The 19,620-nt window shown below is 40.7% G+C and overlaps 1 pseudogene across 1 annotated transcript; it reads left to right on the top strand.

Moving 5' to 3' along the window:
- Positions 1-6,154: 6,154 nt before the first annotated feature.
- Positions 6,155-9,330, top strand: LOC143541319 (eukaryotic translation initiation factor 3 subunit H-like; annotated as a pseudogene). The gene is made up of 11 exons (XR_013136742.1): positions 6,155-6,190; positions 6,587-6,703; positions 6,780-6,883; positions 7,406-7,473; positions 7,543-7,676; positions 7,773-7,821; positions 8,350-8,421; positions 8,525-8,626; positions 8,714-8,781; positions 8,878-9,029; positions 9,104-9,330. The product of XR_013136742.1 is annotated as a eukaryotic translation initiation factor 3 subunit H-like (transcript).
- Positions 9,331-19,620: the final 10,290 nt, after the last annotated feature.

Here is a 19,620-nt window from a genome sequence, read left to right as displayed (position 1 = left end):
TGAAAATCACCGTTGTTGGATGGTTATCCAAAACTTAAAACATTTAAACATTTGTTTTTTCATGTGAAATAAACAAATGTTAATAAAACACATAGGATAGTAAGATTATATAAAAGTTAGTTTCTAAGCTTTTGACCATGTTATTATTATTATTATTATTGGAATATAATTGAAGTTATAATTATAGTTGGAAAGCGAAAGATTTTAAAAATCATGAATGGTTTTCAAAATTAAAATGTTGTTTATAGTTTAAAATAAAAATAAGATTAAGTATGAAATTTAAAGCAATCACTTTTTAATCTGAAATTATTAAGACTATTATTTTATATAAATCGTTAAATTGTAAAAAACAATGGAATGTTATATTAAAATTTTAAAACAAATATTATAAAAGAAAATCATTAAGAAACATTTCTTTTTGTTAAAATTAAATAAGTGATAGGGATAAAGGGATAAGTTATGGAAGGTTTTAAATGATTTATATTAATAAAATAATTAAGAATTAAATATGAAAAGATAGGGGTGTCGCTTGTCAAAATATTAGACTAATTAGAGGATATGTTATTGAATCATTATTTTTGTTTATTATAATAGTAGATAGAATGCACAAAGTATTTATTGTTCATACATTGTTGTGTTTACAAATGGAAAATAATGACAAATAAATAGAAATAGGTTCTATCCTTCAATAAGGAAGTATAACAAATAAAGAAATGAAGAATCTCTTGATTTATGCTCCAACGATCATACTTTTGAGGTCTTTTGTTGTTGACATGTTACAAATAAGGAAAAGAAATGTAGTTGATCATTTGATATTTTTATTTTAATCGTAAATCGTTTGGTTGTTTTTTTTGAAATATAATATTAATAGATTCTGAATATATATATATATATATATATATATATATAGGGTAAGGATCCTAAGAGAACCATTGGTAAATTGAGAACTTTGAGAACCATTTTGAACCACTAAAAAAACCCTCTAAAAATATTAAAAAAATTATAAAACAAACAAAACCGAAAATTTTAAAAAAGTAAAAAAACCAAAATTCTTATATTTCATTCCGGTTTCATTAAAAAAAACCGAAATTTTTTTTTTCTTTTTAATTTGTATTATACCTATACACATATGTATACTTTCATTTAATCTCTAGTTACGTAATATACACATATGTACATTATCATTTACCTTAAATTATACATATGTGTATAGGAAAAAATATGTGTGTACATATTATACATACATGTATAATAAAAAAAAACGATTTTTTTTTCTTCTTAATTCGTATTATACCTATACACATATGTATACTTTCATTTAATCTTTAGTTATGTAATGTACACATATGTACATTATCATTTACCTTAAATTATACATATATGTATAGGAAAAAAACATGTGCGTACATATATGTACATATTATACATATATGTATATGTATAATTTAGCTAAACCGAGAATTTTTTTTACGTTTTTTTTTTGAAACCGGGATGATAAATAAGAACTTCGGTTTTTTTACTTTTTTTATTTTTGTGTTTTTTTTGTTTTATGATTTTTTTTATTTTTGGGTTTTTTTGTGGGTCCAAAATAGTTCTCATAGTTCTCAATTCCCAAAAAGTTCTCATATGATCCTGATCCTATATATATATATATATATATATATATATTCTAACCCTCCATCCATAAAAGAGGGGTTTTTTGACTTAATCTGTTGACATCATGCAAGGTCGTGCTAGATTTCCACCAAATATATACGTACATAGGGCCGTCTCCGAGAGTCCTTAAAATATTAAGGACCTGGGGCAAGTAATGAGCTTGGGCAGAGTTTTGATTTTTTTTGGGGGGGGCTTTCCCTTAGGGGAAAATGATGTAAAAATCCAGAAGTTCTTCTTTCGGAAAGGACAGTTATGAAATAAAATATTTCCTTTTGTCAACATCTCTGAGTCTTGTTATGAAACCTGAAATCCTGGAGTCATTTTTATTTCCGTCAAGGCAGGAGGCCATATGAAGATAATGATTGGATTGGTCACTCGTCACTAAGGTTCAGAGACAATGGAGATCTAAGGTATATTTATCTCATAACTGTTATACTTTAATGGTTTTTACTCATTTTTTCTTAAATCAAAAAACAATAATTTCAAGAATTAAATTAAAACAAAAATCATGACAGATCTCCATTAAATTAAAGTTAATTTTTAACTTTAATATTAATTTTTAACTAGTTTAGCACAAGGCTCTAATATTAATTTTTAACTAGTTTAACCAAATTAAAGTTATTGAACTACATGGTTTACATCATATATATATATATATATACATATATCACATCAAAGTTTTATGGGCCTCAAAACCGGTAGGCCTTGGGTCGTTGCCCTCTTTGCCCACCCCTCTGGGCCGGGCCTGCTCGTACACAACCATCATCTCATCAAACTCATCACAGTATCCCATAAGAAACCAGATGGCTGTGTCAAAACCTGGAAAGCATCTTGACTTCTGTCCAAAACTCAGTGGCACCTTGTTTAGATCTTGAATCCAAACACTTGATTGCAACCGTTGTTGCACCATCATCAATGGCACCTCTATATACCTTACGAAATCCACCTTTGCCTATGATCATTGATTCAACAAAACTGTGTGTTGCCATTTGCATCTCAGAAAGAAGAAACCGGCAGCATACATGTTCGGTTGACAAAGATGGTGGCTTCTTATCATTTCTCGAAGTTGCCTCAACTTACAAACAATTTATTGAGCATAATCCTGACGAGTATTACACCAGTGAATGCTTCTTGCCCCCATGCAAAAAGTACTTGTTATAATAACTTTGGAGTCGAAGAAACCGAGCTAGAACAGCAATCAAGATTTCCGGCTGATGGGTAATCAGTATCTGGAAAACTAACAGATGATACACATGATAAACTATGCAGCAACATTAAAAACCATCCTCTGCTGGAAATCATATTCCACTATTACTTACAAGTTAACTGTCTGTATGAGTCAACAGAAAGAAAGATGCGTGTGAAATTCAAAACTCAATATGGATTAAAGTTATAATATGAGCATGAGTTGCTGTGATGATCGTTGAGGAATTTCTTTGAATAGTTTGCAGGTAGAGATTGAACAAGCCCCCATCATATAGTGGGAGAATGTTAACTCAAAACAATTTACGTAAGTTCACAAAAACTTATGCGTCATGGTAGGAAGACATAGCGAGAGTGAGATAGGCTAGAAGGCAGATACAGTTGCATACCGTCACCATAACTATCTTATGTGTTACAATTAAAACAATAGGTGCATACTCTCCACATAAAATTGGTTTAGTATAAAATGAGTGGCCGTCTACGTGTGATATATAGAGCGAAAATTTGTTGGCATCATTCATGTGATGGAACCATGCCATATCCAATGCCCCACATGGTATACAAATAGTGGAAAGCTGGAAATCATAATGAATGAGAATCAACACCTAATCTTGAACTACCATTGCATAATCTATGAAATGATATCAGCAGCAATGAACCAACAAGAAAACATATAAAACTCGCCAGTTCGATCATGGTAAACATTCATATTTTTTATACAAGATGTAAACATTGTGGTTGTCCATCCTTTTGGCCTTTCTTAACTCAAAGAAGCGCATAACCACCAACAGTTGGTTTCGATTCAAATTTCAAACACTCCGAACCTCTAATCTGATCTATCAAAACAAAATAAACAAATAAACAGTCCCACCAAATGCATTTTCTGGGCATACAAAGCAGATGTTAAGCAAGATGAATCACAAACAAAGCCGCACTAACAACATATTGCAAACTAAATCAAACTCTTTCTCGAAAAAAAACCCTGTTGTTGATCATACCTCATTGCAAAAACAACAAAACTGTAAAAAAAAAAAACAATTCATCAAGAAATATAAACAATATCAATACGAAAAAAAACCTTTTTTACTTGATCTTCATATAGCTCTACGACCTCTTCGTCTTCTCGAAACCCCCATCGCCTTTGATCCAATTCCAAACAACTTCTGCAACTCATCTTTCTTCTCAAATGCTAAACCCGCAACAAAGCCACCACCGCAAAACCCCAACACCCATTCCGGCACAAACCCGCTCCGAACCAAAACCAAAAACATCGATAAACAAAACATCACCCCCAACCCCACCTCACCCTTCAATTCCACTTTCCCCAAATTCAAATTCAACCACCAAAACCCTAAACAGCAAACCACTACAGCAAACACCCAAAACCCTAATTTTGACTTTTTGTTGACTCTCCTCTTTCTCCCTCCGCCGTCAAATCCGCCCCACCCAAACCCGCCGGAACGACCGCCGCCGCCGCCGCCGCCGTTGCCGAACTGTCGGATTACGGAATCGAGTGGCGGTGGTAAGGGTAAGACGTAGTGGAGATTGGAGGCTGCGAAACGGGCTAATTGAATAAGGGCTTTGTTTGATTGTTTGGATCTGAGGAAGAGGAAGGTGCCTTTGTTGCTGTTGGTTCTGGCACATGTGATTGTGGATTTACGGGAGTTAAGTTGGTTCAGATGGACATTGGGATTGGGATTACAGATTGAAGAAATTGGAGAATTAGAGAGGTGAAGGTGAATTAGACGAGACTGCGTCATTGAGCACTTGAACATTGAAGTGGTCGACCGTTAATATTAATAATATTTGGGACCGCCGGTGATGATAAAATAAATAGGGATTATTATCGACCAATACCAGTCGATAGGGATTATTAAAATTCAATAAACCCTTTTTTTAATGTCCATAATAAAATAAATGCATCTCATGGAAATGAAATTCATTTAAAATAACATTTTGCATCTTTAATTAAAATATTCGAAAGAAGCAACAAAATAAATAAATTAACCAACCAAGTGACCAACCCTTGCCTCATGTTCTCTCTTTGGCTAATAATCTATAATCATCGATAAGGCTGTAAATGAATCGAAAGAATATGAACAAGGCCTTTGTTCATGTTCGTTTGTTAAGGAAATAATGTGTTCATGAATACTTACCGAACAAGATTTTATGTTCGTGTTCGTTCGTTAAGGAATTGAATGTGTTCACGAACACAAATGAAAATAAATAAAATCGACAGAACCTAGAGACTGCTGGTTTTTGATTTTCTTTGATTTTTTTATACTATAGATTTCAATGGAAGGTAAAAGTTTATATAGCAGAACTGTCGAAACTTAAATTTAAATGTTAATCGGCTGAAACCAAACAAGGAAATGTTATATGGCGGGCCTTTTCTTTCTTAACATTAACTCAAAATCCACTTTCAAAATTGAAAAAAAAAAAGAAAAAAAAAACCGAATAATTTACTATTTGATTTATTCTTCCAGTTTTTAGGATTTGTTTTGTTAAATATATGTTTTTAACAAAGTGATATATGGTTGGATATGAGTTTAGAAATATTGATGAGGGATGTTTATGGTATTAATTAAAAACTAGTACTAATAATAATGTAATACTAGGATAGTGGCCTGTGTTACACACCGGTGGAAAAACTTTCAAACGTCATATATATATATATATATATATAGCTATCATAAGAATTCTTTACATGTTTTCTACAAAACCACAAGATGTATAGATTAGATTAGATGTAACAAAGTCAAAGTAAATATTAACTTATGAATTCAAAACTTTAATTCTTAAGTTTGAACAATGCTTGTGTTATATATTGGTTTAAATGTTAGTCAGCATTAGCATTAAAATTAATTGATTAATTATGTGGAAATTATAAGCATGGAAAGTGGATGATATGAAACATTAGGTGGGGAGAAGGACAAGTGGAGAAATTGGTTTTTCCTTTAATATATTAGTTACTTGATTCTTATATTTTCAATAAAAAAGAAGTGAAAAAATGAAAAGCAGAGGGACCATGCTTGCAAATATAATTACATAGTAACAGAGTCTTGGATTAGGGTTTCTTTGTTTGTTTCCGCCATACATCCATCCAATAACAGCTTCTTCTTCATCAGTGCGGCAATCTCCTTCCTGATTCCTCCTCACAACAACAATCGTATATCCATCCTTTCCTTTAATTTTCAATTTTCAACTCAAATCGATCTTAATCTGTATGTAATTGTTGGCAACAACAGCAGCACCACGTTCGTTCTTGCAAGTGGCCGCCACCGAGGAGGCCGTTGCTCCGCCTCTTAGAGTTGTTCAGATCGAAGGACTGGTAATTATTATTCTTAGGACCTTTTTTATTCCTTTCTTTCGTTAATTTCTTTCTGTTTGTTTCTTTTGTTCAATTCCTAATATTTTTAATTAACAACTATACAACCAGCCTCTTATTTGTCAGTTTGTTTTAAGTCTTTATCAATTTCTACTTGCTACAATTGTTACTCTTTTGCTAATGGTACCATAATATACTGAATTATTAGGTTATATTGATATATATATATAAATTTTGCATGGTGGTATAATTACCAATATCCCACTGCAATACCCGATATCTCAATTATTCGTCCTTGACCAATTTCTGATATTTTTCTACATTAACGCCATATATCACATTCTGCTAATTATTATCATTTTTATGTGTTTTTAAACGGTAATTTGATGTCATGAACAGGTGGTATTGAAGATCATCAAACACTGCACAGAGTTTTCAAACGCACTGGTCACCGGACAACTTCTCGGCTTAGATGTTGGCAGTGTTCTTGAAGTTAGCAATTGCTTCCCCTTTCCTGTATGTCATTGTTCTCCTATTTTTAAATTTTATTTTTCTATTATTATTATTATTATCCTTAATAATTAACGGGCAGATTCGGGAGGATGATGAGGAGATTGAGGCAGATGGTGCTAACTATCAACTTGACATGATGAAATGTCTTAGGGAAGTTAATGTTGACAATAACACCGTCGGATGGTGAGTCAATATGCATTATTCAAAGTCATGCAATTGTCTAGGCTTGTAAATAAACTGAACAGAAGATGTCTGTTTAACTTTAATCTAACAAACGGTTGGACACAAGCAAGTGAATGAACCGAGTTTTCTTGATCCTGTTTGTTAACAAAATTAGCATGTTCATTTGTTAACAGTATAATAGGACGGACATAGATGGACGGACATAACTGAGCTAACATCAGTTAAAATGTGTTGGGCTTAAAGAGTCACTAAAATCAGACTAAGTTGTAATGGACCCAGAAAATTTTAATGAATTCATCAATGAACAAACGGACGTTCATGAATATAAATATATAATGAATGAGACCTGCGTTCATGCTCGTTAGCTTATTAAATAGAAGAATTTACTGCTGAACGGTCAGTTTATTTATAGGTCTACAATTGTCATCATGTTTAATCAGCTCGTGTGTTGAATGACAATTGTAGACCTATAAATAAACTAAAAATTGAGTTTTTAAATTCTTCATTTTTAATCTTGTTCAGGTACCAATCAACTTTACTGGGTGTTTATCAGACTGTGGAACTGATTTGAGACTTTCATGAATTACCAGGTAACATATATATTTAATTTTATTGTGCTATTTGATATTTATTACATAACTTTAAAATTTTGATTATAGGAGAATATTAAACGATGTGTGTGCATTATCTATGATCCTTCAAAGTCCAACCAAGGTGCCCTGGCCTTGAAGGCTTTGAAGCTTTCTGATTCATTCATGGAACTTTACCGAAACAATGAATTTAATGGAGAGAAGTAATTTACTAAACTGCAGTTTTGTTACTTCTTTATTATCTGTTTTGTATAAATTGCAAGTTTAATCTCACTTTGTTCTCTTCTTTTGTTGTTTAGGTTGAGAGAGAAAAATCTTACATGGGTCGATACCTTTGAGGAGATTCCTGTATGTTTCTTATTGGGCTTGTAAATAAACCGAACGAACACAAACTGGACATAACTTGAACCGAACAAACGATTGAACACGAACAACTAAAACTAGCATAGTTTTGTTGTTCATGTTTGTTCGTTAATATTATAAGCAAATGGTTAATGACTTCATGAACATAAACTAACAAAGATAACTCAACATAGCTAAACGAATGCAAATGCACATAATTGAGCAAACACTAATTATAACTAAGTGTTAACTTCAATCTGTTGGGGCCTAAAAAGTATAAATCTAGATTAAATTGTAACGAGACTGATGCGTTTAATTGTATATAAACGAACTAACTTAAAACAAATGTAAACTAACAAACACAAACGAACATAACCGAACATCCCATCAAACGTTCACAAATGGTTTACTGAGTGTTCGATTTGTTTACAGGTTTATTTCTAATACAAAATTGCTAATATTATAAACTAGGTTTTCGTTTAATCATTTTGCTAACGTGTGTATTCTGTTTTCAATGATTTTCACATTTAACAGATCAAGGTTTCTAATTCAGTGCTTATCAGTGCATTTATGACCGAGCTGGAAGCTGATTCGCCAGTCAACCAGGTAGTTAATATTCGTTTTAAAGAACTTTTACGGTTTTCATTATCTCGTAATATTATACAAACTAAGTGTAATTAACTAATTGTGCTTTTTTATATGTTAATAGTCTGATTACGATAGGCTGCAATTATCAACAAATCCCGTCATGGAAAGGAATATGGAGTTTTTGATTGCATGCATGGATGAGCTCTCAATGGAACAGCAAAAGGTTTGCTTCTTTTTTTATATGCTATTCACACAGTTGTCTTATTAATTTATTATAATATTAATCACAGTTGAGTTTTGGTTTTTTCAGTTTCAATTTTATTATCGCAATCTGTCACGTCAGCAAGCGCAGCAGCAAACATGGCTTCAAAAGAGAAGGTATCTGATTATCTGCACATGTGTAAATAATGTGTTATAATTTTATTCATCCTTTTGTATTTGATTATTGTTTGGGTTTTTGGTGTATTTATTTAGGGCTGAAAATATGGCACGCAAAGCGGCTGGTGAGGAACGTTGCCTGAGGAGGACCCGTCAAACCCTGTCTTTAAGCCGCTTCCCGAGCCTTCCCGATTGGAGAGTTATCTGATAACAAGTCAAGTTTCCAACTATTGCAATCAAATCAACAGGCATGTTTTTGCAGAATTTTGTATAACATGTTATTGTTTTAATAAAGCTTAATATGTATGTGTGGGGAATGCAGTTTTGCAGGGCAGAGTTTCAGCAAATTGTATTTGATGAAGGCATTACATGAAAACTGATGATGAGGCACCATGAAATATTGTCATGCGTTCTATAGACTTGTGATATTGGGTGCGTTGGCCCGTTTTATCTGTTTTTGTTATTGGTATGGTAGGATAATTTTGGTGTAAAGACTACCGGGTAACATTTTGTTTGGTTTGATAAGCTTGTTTTTATAAGATCAGAGTTTTGAGATGATCCTTGCCCTGTATATGATTATTAAACTGTGCTCAATATGTGTTGTACTCGTTACAAATATCGATTTCACATTAACTATCGGGTATACATGTATATAATCATATACAATTAAAATTACCCGCTATGATTGTCAGCATCATAGCGGGTAAGGCTGTCTACATCTTACCCTCCTCAGACCCTACCATAGCATTGCTATTGGTGGGATATACTGAGTACGATGATGATGATGATGATGATGATGATGATGATTGTCAGCATCAGGAACCTAATTTTGAACTCGGAACAAAACCCAACTTGAAAGATGAAATACCTATGCTACATAACAATATTATAGTTTTAAAATTTTAAACATGAGTTTTACAACTTCAAATTATCGATTATTATATCATTTTAAGAATATATAACCTACAATATGTTCAGCTTTCAAAATGGGTAAACGGGTTTCACTTGCCATACCCTATCTCCTAAATTTTATAGAAAATGGCCAAAAACTGTAGAAAGCATCTTTACATGCCATCTTTAGAGCTTTCACAACCCATCCATTAAACCTTTTCCCCCTATCTTTAAAATATAGAACATTCTTATCCAGATACACATCTCTTTCACAATTTTACTTCTGAAACCCTGAATTATATATTTTACTTCTCTAACCCTGAATTATAAAAGACCTACTATTCATCATCATCAAATTTAAAAATATATAAAAACGAGGCAAAGATAAATATGATTTTTAGTTATACAAGGGTAAGGGTAGAATATGACCGAGGATGCTGATGCTTTTAGTCCTCTATCTCCATCCTCCATATAATTTTATAGGAAACCAAACCAACCCTCAAATTTTTATTGTTATTTTTCATCTTGCATGTTTTTCAAATATTTTGTTTAGGTGGATGTAAGTAGAAAAAAAAAAAGAAATAATAATAAACTGAAGAATAAATAAGTATTATTTAATTGAATGATTTGTGAGGAATAAGATGTACTAGGTTTTTATAAAGCGAAACAAATTTAAGAAAATATAATTTTTAGTTAAATTACAGAGTTATGGAATGTAAATACTCTAAGATCGTTTTTTGGTAATTGTGTATGAAGAGGTAAGTCCCAGCAGAGCCCAGTTGGACCCGCAAGACTCACCTTAAACAGGGACGTATGCGCAGAAACCAACTGGATCCGCAGGACCAACCATGCTCAGAGACGTGACGTCCTTACGCGCAGTACGCAAGCTGGTCCCGCAGGAAATGCCTCCCAATGGTGAAGGACTCCGCCTGTCCCCGCAGCCTCGGATACAAGCCATTAGGGAAGGCCACCCGCGCAGCAAGGCTACACGCACAAGGCACTTAGCTCTCAACCATTCAGTGTCACCTGAAGGAATGAGCGAAGCCGGGAACAATCCCGCACAAGGGCGGGAGGGGGAATACTCCCGCCCAAATAAGCCAGTCCGTACGATACAGGAAGATCTTCTGTACTGTACCTGACGAGGTATGGGAAAAAGATCTGACTAAAGATACGACAGCTTATGGACAACAGTATGGCGAGCAGCATGCTCCTACACTGTATGTCACTATTAGCCGCTGCCTACTCACCAACTCTTGTCATACCACGTGCGTAGCCGGCAGTGGGTGGGAAAGGAATAGTATACAGCAGGTCTGGTCACTATCAGCCGCTACCTACCCACCAACTACCAGCAGGACACGTGTGTAGGCTACTGTTGGTGGAACAGGAACACTGTTGCAGCCGGCCATACCTCCTTGGAAACCTACCTTCGGCTATAAATACCACAAATGGTATGACCATCTCATCTTATCATATCTTACTACATTATCATCATATTATACCTGATATCTGCTCTAGCAATCTCTTAATATACTTTTATATTTAAAGAGCAATCTAGTCTGATTCTCACGCCGGAGGGTGGTCACAAGGAGGAACCCCCCCTTCTCAGTGACGAGCTCACGGTGTCTGTTTTGCAGGTTATCAGAAGAACCATCTTCCAAGGGTCTAACCCCTCGTGGGAAACATCTATCTAACCCCCAGGTTACCAGTAACCTGCCCGGGGTCCGGTTAGTGTTTCTTCATTGGCGCCATCCGTGCATAAAGCTAGAACTTTATCTCTCCAGTTTTTTCAAACTTTCTACAAAAGATGGTTAGAGAAATTCCGGTAACCACAACCCCAGCTACTGGGGTGAACACCGGTAACACAGTTTTTACAAACACTACCCCGGTTACCCAAGCCGGGACAAGTGAAGTAAATTTTACGAACACTACCCCAGTTACTCAAGCTGGGGCAAGTGCAGTAAATGATCGCCTATTGGGATCCACTGATACCCAGCTTGAGAGACGAAGACTCCCCTGCCAAACTCTCGATGAAGTCAAGACATGGGCGGAGGCACGACAAAAGGAATTCCAGGCTGAGTTGGACGAACGCCTGCGTTCCGTCCAACAGGCTGACGAATTCGAAGATTACTTGGATGACTCGGAGGAATCCGACTCCGACGCGAACCCTCGCCATAGGGCAAAAGGGAAGCGTAAGGAAATGGAATCCCAACCGAAAAGGCATTTTGGACAAGCCTTCAAACCAAAAAGCACAGGTGGAAGTCCACGAGACTTCTCCAAAACGTTCAGACCAAACATTGCAAATGCAGGAACGTCCAAGTTTGCAAGGGACATTGCGGAAGCAATCGCCCCAAAGAGTGCCAAACAAATGCCTAACATAGGCACATATGACGGTATATCCGATCCAGACGATCATTTGAACAGGTTCATAGCGGGGGCAACCGTCAGCAATTGGACGGAACCCACGTGGTGCTACATGTTCCAAATGACGCTTGTTGGGGCTGCTAGAGCTTGGTTTGATCGTCTACCGGTCAACCACATCTACGACTGGGCAGACTTCCAGCAGAAGTTTAGCCAACACTTCAGCCAGCAACGAAAGTATACCGAGGAGCAATGGACAATCCTCAAATGCATACGAGAAGAAGATGAATCTCTGCCAAACTTCATCACTCGTTTCAACTCAAAGAAGCTAAGTTTGGGCAATATCAGCGAAGATCTTGTTCGCGCTGCCTTCATCCAGGGCGCGCATGACCCAGAGCTCATCCGCACCCTAACGGGTAAAGATGGCATGCCATCCACATGGGATGCCATCATGACAGCAGCAAAACGCTATGCGGAAACGGAGACGCAACTGGGTAGAGATCTCCCACAGAGCACAAACCTCTACACTCAGAAGACGAGAGAAGACAACGTCCTCACCGCCCGACTAAATAAAAAGCGGAAGCAAGGCATTTGGCAGTCAAGGGTAAACTTTGACACCTCATCCGGCTTGCAACATCGATTGGGCGGAAGGGATAATGCACAGCCGCACCGGAACTCCAGATGGACGCCACTCAGCAAAAGCGTCACTGAGATATTCGCCACTGAAGAGCTCCCGTGGCCAAAGCCTCCAATAATCCGACATCGTCACGATGCTGATCGGAGCAAATACTGTGACTTTCACAAGACAAAAGGCCACAACACTGAAGAATGCACAGACGTAAAAGACATGGTTGAAGCATTCGTCAGAGATGGGACGCTCGCGCACCTCGTGGCGCAATAAAGGCTGAGCAGGCGGGTGCGTGTAGAACCCCAGCTGGGGAAAACACGAATCAAAATTCCAGCTTCAATATCGAGACTACATGCTGCGTAAAGAACGAGATCCCGAACCAGGTGCGTATCGGCTCGATGGCACTCCCATCCCAACGTGGAAGGGAGCTCATTCACACAGTTTGCATGTAAATCAATTCCAATTTGTAAAGAAAAGGCCAAGAGCCACTTCTAATGGAAATGATTCTCTTTAAGAACATCGAAGCTGATGATTTTACATTTATACTTTTCTGAACACTAATATGCCGGTTTTCACCGCATAATTACGTGAAGTCATTGCGTGGGAAGGCGGTCCTACCCGCACGAACCCAATAACGTGATAAACCTTCACGCAGGTCAGTTGAAGGGGAAAAAAGTTCAGCACCCAAAAATGAAAGTTCTGGTCTATCCGCACCAATCATAACGAGGAAACTGAATAAAAACCTATCAACAACCGCGCGTCGAACGGTTAAACTATGCAACACTGGTGACGGCACACATTACGTGAAGTCGTTGCGTGGGAAGGCGGTCCTACCCGCACGAACCCAATAACGTGGCAAACCTTCACGCAGGTCAGTTGAAGGGGAAGAGTTCAATTATCCCATTAAATGAAAGTGCCGGTCTATCCGCATGAATCATTAAAGGAAACTGAACACTAACCTATTGACAACCGCGCGTCGAACGGTTCAAAACAATTCTTAAAAAGGATGAGGAAAACCTACACGCAGGTCAGATAAGGGTAAAGTTTTGCCATCCTACTAAGTACAAGTGACGGTTCTACCCGCACAATCACGAAAGAGGAAGCAAAACTTCACACCTATTATCAACCACGTTCAAAGGTTAACTTATCCTCAAAGGATGAGGAAAACCTACACGCAGGTCAGATAAGGGTAAAGTTTTGCCATCCTACTAAGTGCAAGTAACGGTTCTACCCGCACAATCACGAAAGAGGAAGCAAAACTTCACACCTATTATCAACCACGTTCAAAGGTTAACTTATCCTCAAAAGATGAGGAAAACCTACACGCAGGTCAGATGAAGGTTAAAGTTTAGCCATCCTACTAAGTGCAAGTGACGGTTCTACCCGCACAATCACGAAAGAGGAAGCAAAACTTTAACCCATTATCAACCACGTTCAACAGGTTAACTTATTCTAAACACTTGGAAAATTGCTAATTTAAACTAAGTATGCAAGTCATAAGTTTATAAAGGAAGGAACCCAAAGAAGGAAATAACAATCTCATACGCAAAAAGATTAATATTTCACAAATGAATTATTACAAGAATGGCCGGGTAACTACCCGCCTACGAAAAGAAAAATAAATACATCCGTACAAGACTATCCTAGCAATGGGAAGGGATCTTCAGGATCAAGCCTCAGGGCCGCCTTCACTTGGACCCGCTCCATCAGAAGAACGAGGCGGTTCGAGGAAGGCTTTAAGGACAGCTAACCCATCATCAGCAGCAACTACTTGGTTCACCTTCTCCACCACTGGATGCGGGAAGACGGCGTATTGATTTACTGCCTGGTCATATATGGCTTCAGTATCAACATTGTACAAAGGGAAGTTGGAAGGCGGGAAGCCTTTCTCAACGAACCCTAGACCAAGCAGGAAGCCAGCCCGTTCCCCATCCTCGTGAGAAGCATTGAGGGCTGCACTCATAGCATCGTCGTAGGATGTCTCTGAGAAGACCCGATGCACAACCTACAAAGAAAATACAAGTGTCAAACACCTTTTCTATGTACAAAGGAAAGCGTGAAGACGTAAAGCTAAAATACCTGAGGCAACGCTTCTCGAAGAAGCCATTCCTTGGCAACCAGGGCTTGGGTGCAGGCGCGTTCGGCTTCGCTTTTATTGAGGTTGGCAAGTTGCACTTCCTTTGCAGCAGCCTCTTCAACGCCCTTAAGCTTCCGCTCGGTGTGGTCAAGCACGCCCCTCTGGTCCAGGATCTCTTGGAGCTTCTTGGCATCTTCCATGGCCAAGGCATCATGAGCACGTTGGAGAGCCTCTAATTTGGCCTTGAGCTCCTCGTTCTCCACGCGTAAAGGCTCAGCAACGGCCTCAGCCTTGGTGGCCCTCTCAGTTGCGTTCCTCGCAGTCTCCTTAGCCAGCCGAAGCTGTTCGTTAACAGCTTGGGCAGCCTTGGAGCGGGCCTCGAGTCGCGCTTGAACTTCAACCTCGAGGGCCTTGAAGGCCTTCTCCTTCTCCGCAGCAGCTGCGGCCAACCATTGGTTCTCCTCCCGAAGAGCCCGCGCCTGAGATACGTCCTTGGCGCGAGCTGCTTTCAACTTGTCGTTTTCACGACAAAGCAGCTCGACGCGCGGCTGCATCCGGGCTTGGAGAACCCGAAGCTCATTGGTTAGCCTACCCTCCTGGTAGCTAGCCATGGCTTCCCCCAACGCACCATGGGGAGCAGCGTGGCGAGCCCATTCCACGCACTCCACAGGGGTACGAAGGGTTGTTCCTCGGCGTATGTTCCATCGCGGAACATACACTTCATTGGAATCCGACACTGCAAAAAACAAAAAAGCAGTTAGGAAAAGATGATAAAAATAAAAGTGAAAAAGGGCCAAAGGAACCCTACGCACCTGTAGGGTCTATAACAGGCCGATAGCCGCCGAACCCATCACCTGAACCCAAAGGAAACCCATCCAAAAGGTCAGGCAGATGGGAAGGTGGCAAGGATTGGCGAGTACTCCCATGCGTACCTGATGAGCCGGCCGTCGGTGCCGGTGGCGGGGGCATGGTGGCAGCCGCCGCAGTCGCTGCCCGCAGAATCCGCAGCAATCGTAACCGCCGGCTCGGTGAAGGACGCCGTAAAAATCGCACTCACGGCCGGCGGTGGCGTAAACTCGGCTGGAACAGTCGGCTCAGAGCGAGCAACTGAACCAGCGGGACCAGGCGCAGGCGCCTGGGTCGACGCCTCAGGTAGGCTGACAAAGCCTACCGTCATCGGCGGAGAGGTACTACTCGGTACTTCACCCTGGAATGCGTCAACATCCACGCCTGCACAAGAAGATAAGTGTTTAAATAAATTTAGTAAAATCTACAAAGATAAGGATGTTTGTACTTACGGGTTTTCTTGAGCCTGAACGTACGGACGGGCGGGGACAAGCCCGATGGGGCCGGTCTCTTGACGCCGGTCACCGTCGTCGTTGGTTCTCCGGAGGTAACAGTCGTAGCCTCCGGAGCAGTGGTCTTCTCACCACCGGGGTTCCCCGCCACCTCTTCACTATCTGACTCGGTGTCAGATAGAAGCACCGGATCAGCTGTGGAGGCCACCTTCTCCTTCCCTTTCCCGCCGGCAGCCTTCTTCTTCCGCACCAGCGGAGGACCATCTGCGGATTCCTCAGAAGAAGACAGGATGTAAGGAAATCCAGCAGTAGGTACAGCATTGAGGGGTTGAGGATAGAATATCGCCTTACCTGGCTGCCGGTGGCTCAGGATCTCTTGGCCCGGCGGATAGACCTCCACAAACCGATCCGCCGTTTGCTCCAGGATGGGCAACTCATTCTCGTCTAAAGCACGAGTGCCCACCCGCACGGGACCGTCAGCTTCCCGCGGGTACAGGAGCGACTCCAAGTCATTCCCCTCTGAAAGAAAAGAAACAGTTAGAAGACAAACTAATATCAGCAAGAAAGACAAGACATACCATAAGGAATAGAGTTCAAACCGTATTCGAGAAGGATGGGAAACCGAGACGCCTCCTTCCATACCCGGCTCATCCCCAGCATCACCATCCCGGACTCCGCAAACCGGTAAACCGGAGATTGGACCCGGGATATCTTCGCGAACCATTCCGCCTCCTGGTAACTGGAAGCGTGAAGGCTCGGAAGCGCTTGACCCTTCTTAAACTTCATGGCAATGGGGATGGCGCGGGCAGAGATGTAGAAGAACTCCCGCTTCCACGATCGGAGACTGCGCTCGGTCACGCAGATCTTCAAACCCTTAATACGGGTTGTCAGGGTGTACCACCCCTGGACGCACCTCCAAGTATAGAAGGTCATCAGGCGGTCCACGTAGGGCTCAATACCCAGAATCCGGCACACCCACTCGAAGTGCCGGACCTTGGCAATCGCCATCGGATGCACCTCGGTCAGGTGCACACCGTGCCTCTCCAGGACACGGTACACAAACTTTGTCAATGGGAACCTAAGGTTCCCATAAACAAAGAATGCAGCATATACCCCGATCTTGCCACTGGGGGCATCGTACACAGTCTGGTGGGATTCAGGAAACTCAGGCTCAAGAGACTCAAGCATGAATTTCCTGACGATATACTGGTACTGATCGACAGGTAGAGCACACTGGCACTCGCCAGCAGTACTCCTATCGTCGGCTACAGCTTCAGCATCATGGGAAGACATTTTGCAGAAAGAAGAAAGTGATTTCGGGAAAATGCTTGCCTGAAAAGGGGAGTATTTGCCGGAAATCACTAAGAAGAAGAAGAAAGGTGAAAGTGTGGATTACAAAGAGGCCTCTCCCCCTTTATATACTAATCGAAATTAATGCGGTGAATTTAATGCGGAGGAGAGAGAAATCGAAGGTGCAATGAAACTATGACACGTGGCAAAAAGCAGGCTGGCAACAGCTGTTGACAGGACGTGTGCCAGTAATTTCGCGGCCACGCGCCCGAAAAATCGCGCCCACGCGCCGTAAAAAGCGCCTGGAATGACCATATAATGTCACGTCACCATAACTTCCTGCACGTCCTGACACAGTCAGAAGAAACTGTCGCACGACGTTTCAGAGGCTTGGACTGTTCCTATCTTTCCACCAACCTTTCGAATTTCAAAATTCAAAATTTAAAAATATTAAAAAGTAAGCGGGAAAATACCCCCTTACCTTGGCGAACAAGTAACCGTAAGACGGATGCGGGTACAGTGTTAAGGCAAAACCCTTCACATACCTAGCACCCGCAGGGAATTGAAGCCAAGAAAACCTTGGCGAACAAGTAACCGTAAGACGGATGCGGGTACAGTGTAAAGGCAAAACCCTTCACATACCTAGCACCCGCAGGGAATTGAAGCCAAGAAAACCTTGGCGAACAAGTAACCGTAAGACGGATGCGGGTACAGTGTTAAGGCAAAACCCTTCACATACCTAGCACCCGCAGGGAATTGAAGCCAAGTACCTCGGCAACCAAGTAACTATAAGACGGGTGCGGGTACAGTGTAAAGGCAAAACCCTTCACATACCTAGCACCCGCAGGGAATTGACGCCAGGAATACCTTGGAAGTAAAGTAACCGTAAGACGAGCGCAGGTACAGTGTTAAGGCAAAACCCTTCACATACCTAGCGCTCCGGTGGGAATTGAAACCAAGAAGGATCTTCTGGGCAATGCTTGCGGAAACGGAAATAACATCCCCGCATAGCGGGAACGTCGAGAACTACGTTGTTTGAAGCTCCAGGATGGAATTGGTGGTTTTAACATAATTGATCACTATGTTCAAAACTACCAAAACCTCATGGAGAATCCACACAAGTGGGACTCAACGCTCCTGACTTGCGAGGAGGTTACAGACCTGCCCGCATCATACCCAAAGACCAAGCAGGAAACTCGGGAATTTCTGCAAGTGACAAGGACTTCCGCGGGAAGAATCCCCATGGAAAACCTTAAAAAACCTTTTTCAAAACCCTTTGCTTAAGTCCAAAAGTTCACCTCACTTTATTAAACACGCATGAGAAGAACATTGGACTGGGGGGACTTGAAGAGGTAGGTCCCAGCAGAGCCCAGTTGGACCCGCAAGACTCACCTTAAACAGGGACGTCTGTGCAGAAACCAACTGGATCCGCAGGACCAACCATGCTCAGAGACGTGACGTCCTTACGCGCAGTACGCAAGCTGGTCCCGCAGGAAATGCCTCCCAATGGTGAAGGACTCCGCCTGTCCCCGCAGCCTCGGATACAAGCCATTAGGGAAGGCCACCCGCGCAGCAAGGCTACACGCACAAGGCACTTAGCTCTCAACCATTCAGTGTCACCTGAAGGAATGAGCGAAGCCGGGAACAATCCCGCATAAGGGCGGGAGGGGGAATACTCCCGCCCAAATAAGCCAGTCCGTACGATACAGGAAGATCTTCTGTACTGTACCTGACGAGGTATGGGAAAAAGATCTGATGGACAACAGTATGGCGAGCAGCATGCTCCTACACTGTATGTCACTATTAGCCGCTGCCTACTCACCAACTCTTGTCATACCACGTGCGTAGCCGGCAGTGGGTGGGAAAGGAATAGTATACAGCAGGTCTGGTCACTATCAGCCGCTACCTACCCACCAACTACCAGCAGGACACGTGTGTAGGCTACTGTTGGTGGAACAGGAACACTGTTGCAGCCGGCCATACCTCCTTGGAAACCTACCTTCGGCTATAAATACCACAAATGGTATGACCATCTCATCTTATCATATCTTACTACATTATCATCATATTATACCTGATATCTGCTCTAGCAATCTCTTAATATACTTTTATATTTAAAGAGCAATCTAGTCTGATTCTCACGCCGGAGGGTGGTCACAAGGAGGAACCCCCCCTTCTCAGTGACGAGCTCACGGTGTCTGTTTTGCAGGTTATCAGAAGAACCATCTTCCAAGGGTCTAACCCCTCGTGGGAAACATCTATCTAACCCCCAGGTTACCAGTAACCTGCCCGGGGTC

The sequence above is a fragment of the Bidens hawaiensis genome, unplaced genomic scaffold (assembly GCF_021521415.1).
Source record: "Bidens hawaiensis isolate Kalapana, Puna unplaced genomic scaffold, B.hawaiensis_p1.1 tig00012550_1, whole genome shotgun sequence".
Classification (NCBI taxonomy): Eukaryota; Viridiplantae; Streptophyta; class Magnoliopsida; order Asterales; family Asteraceae; genus Bidens; species Bidens hawaiensis.
Note: the sequence above shows the minus strand (reverse complement) of the source record. Positions and strands in the feature narration are given on the sequence as shown.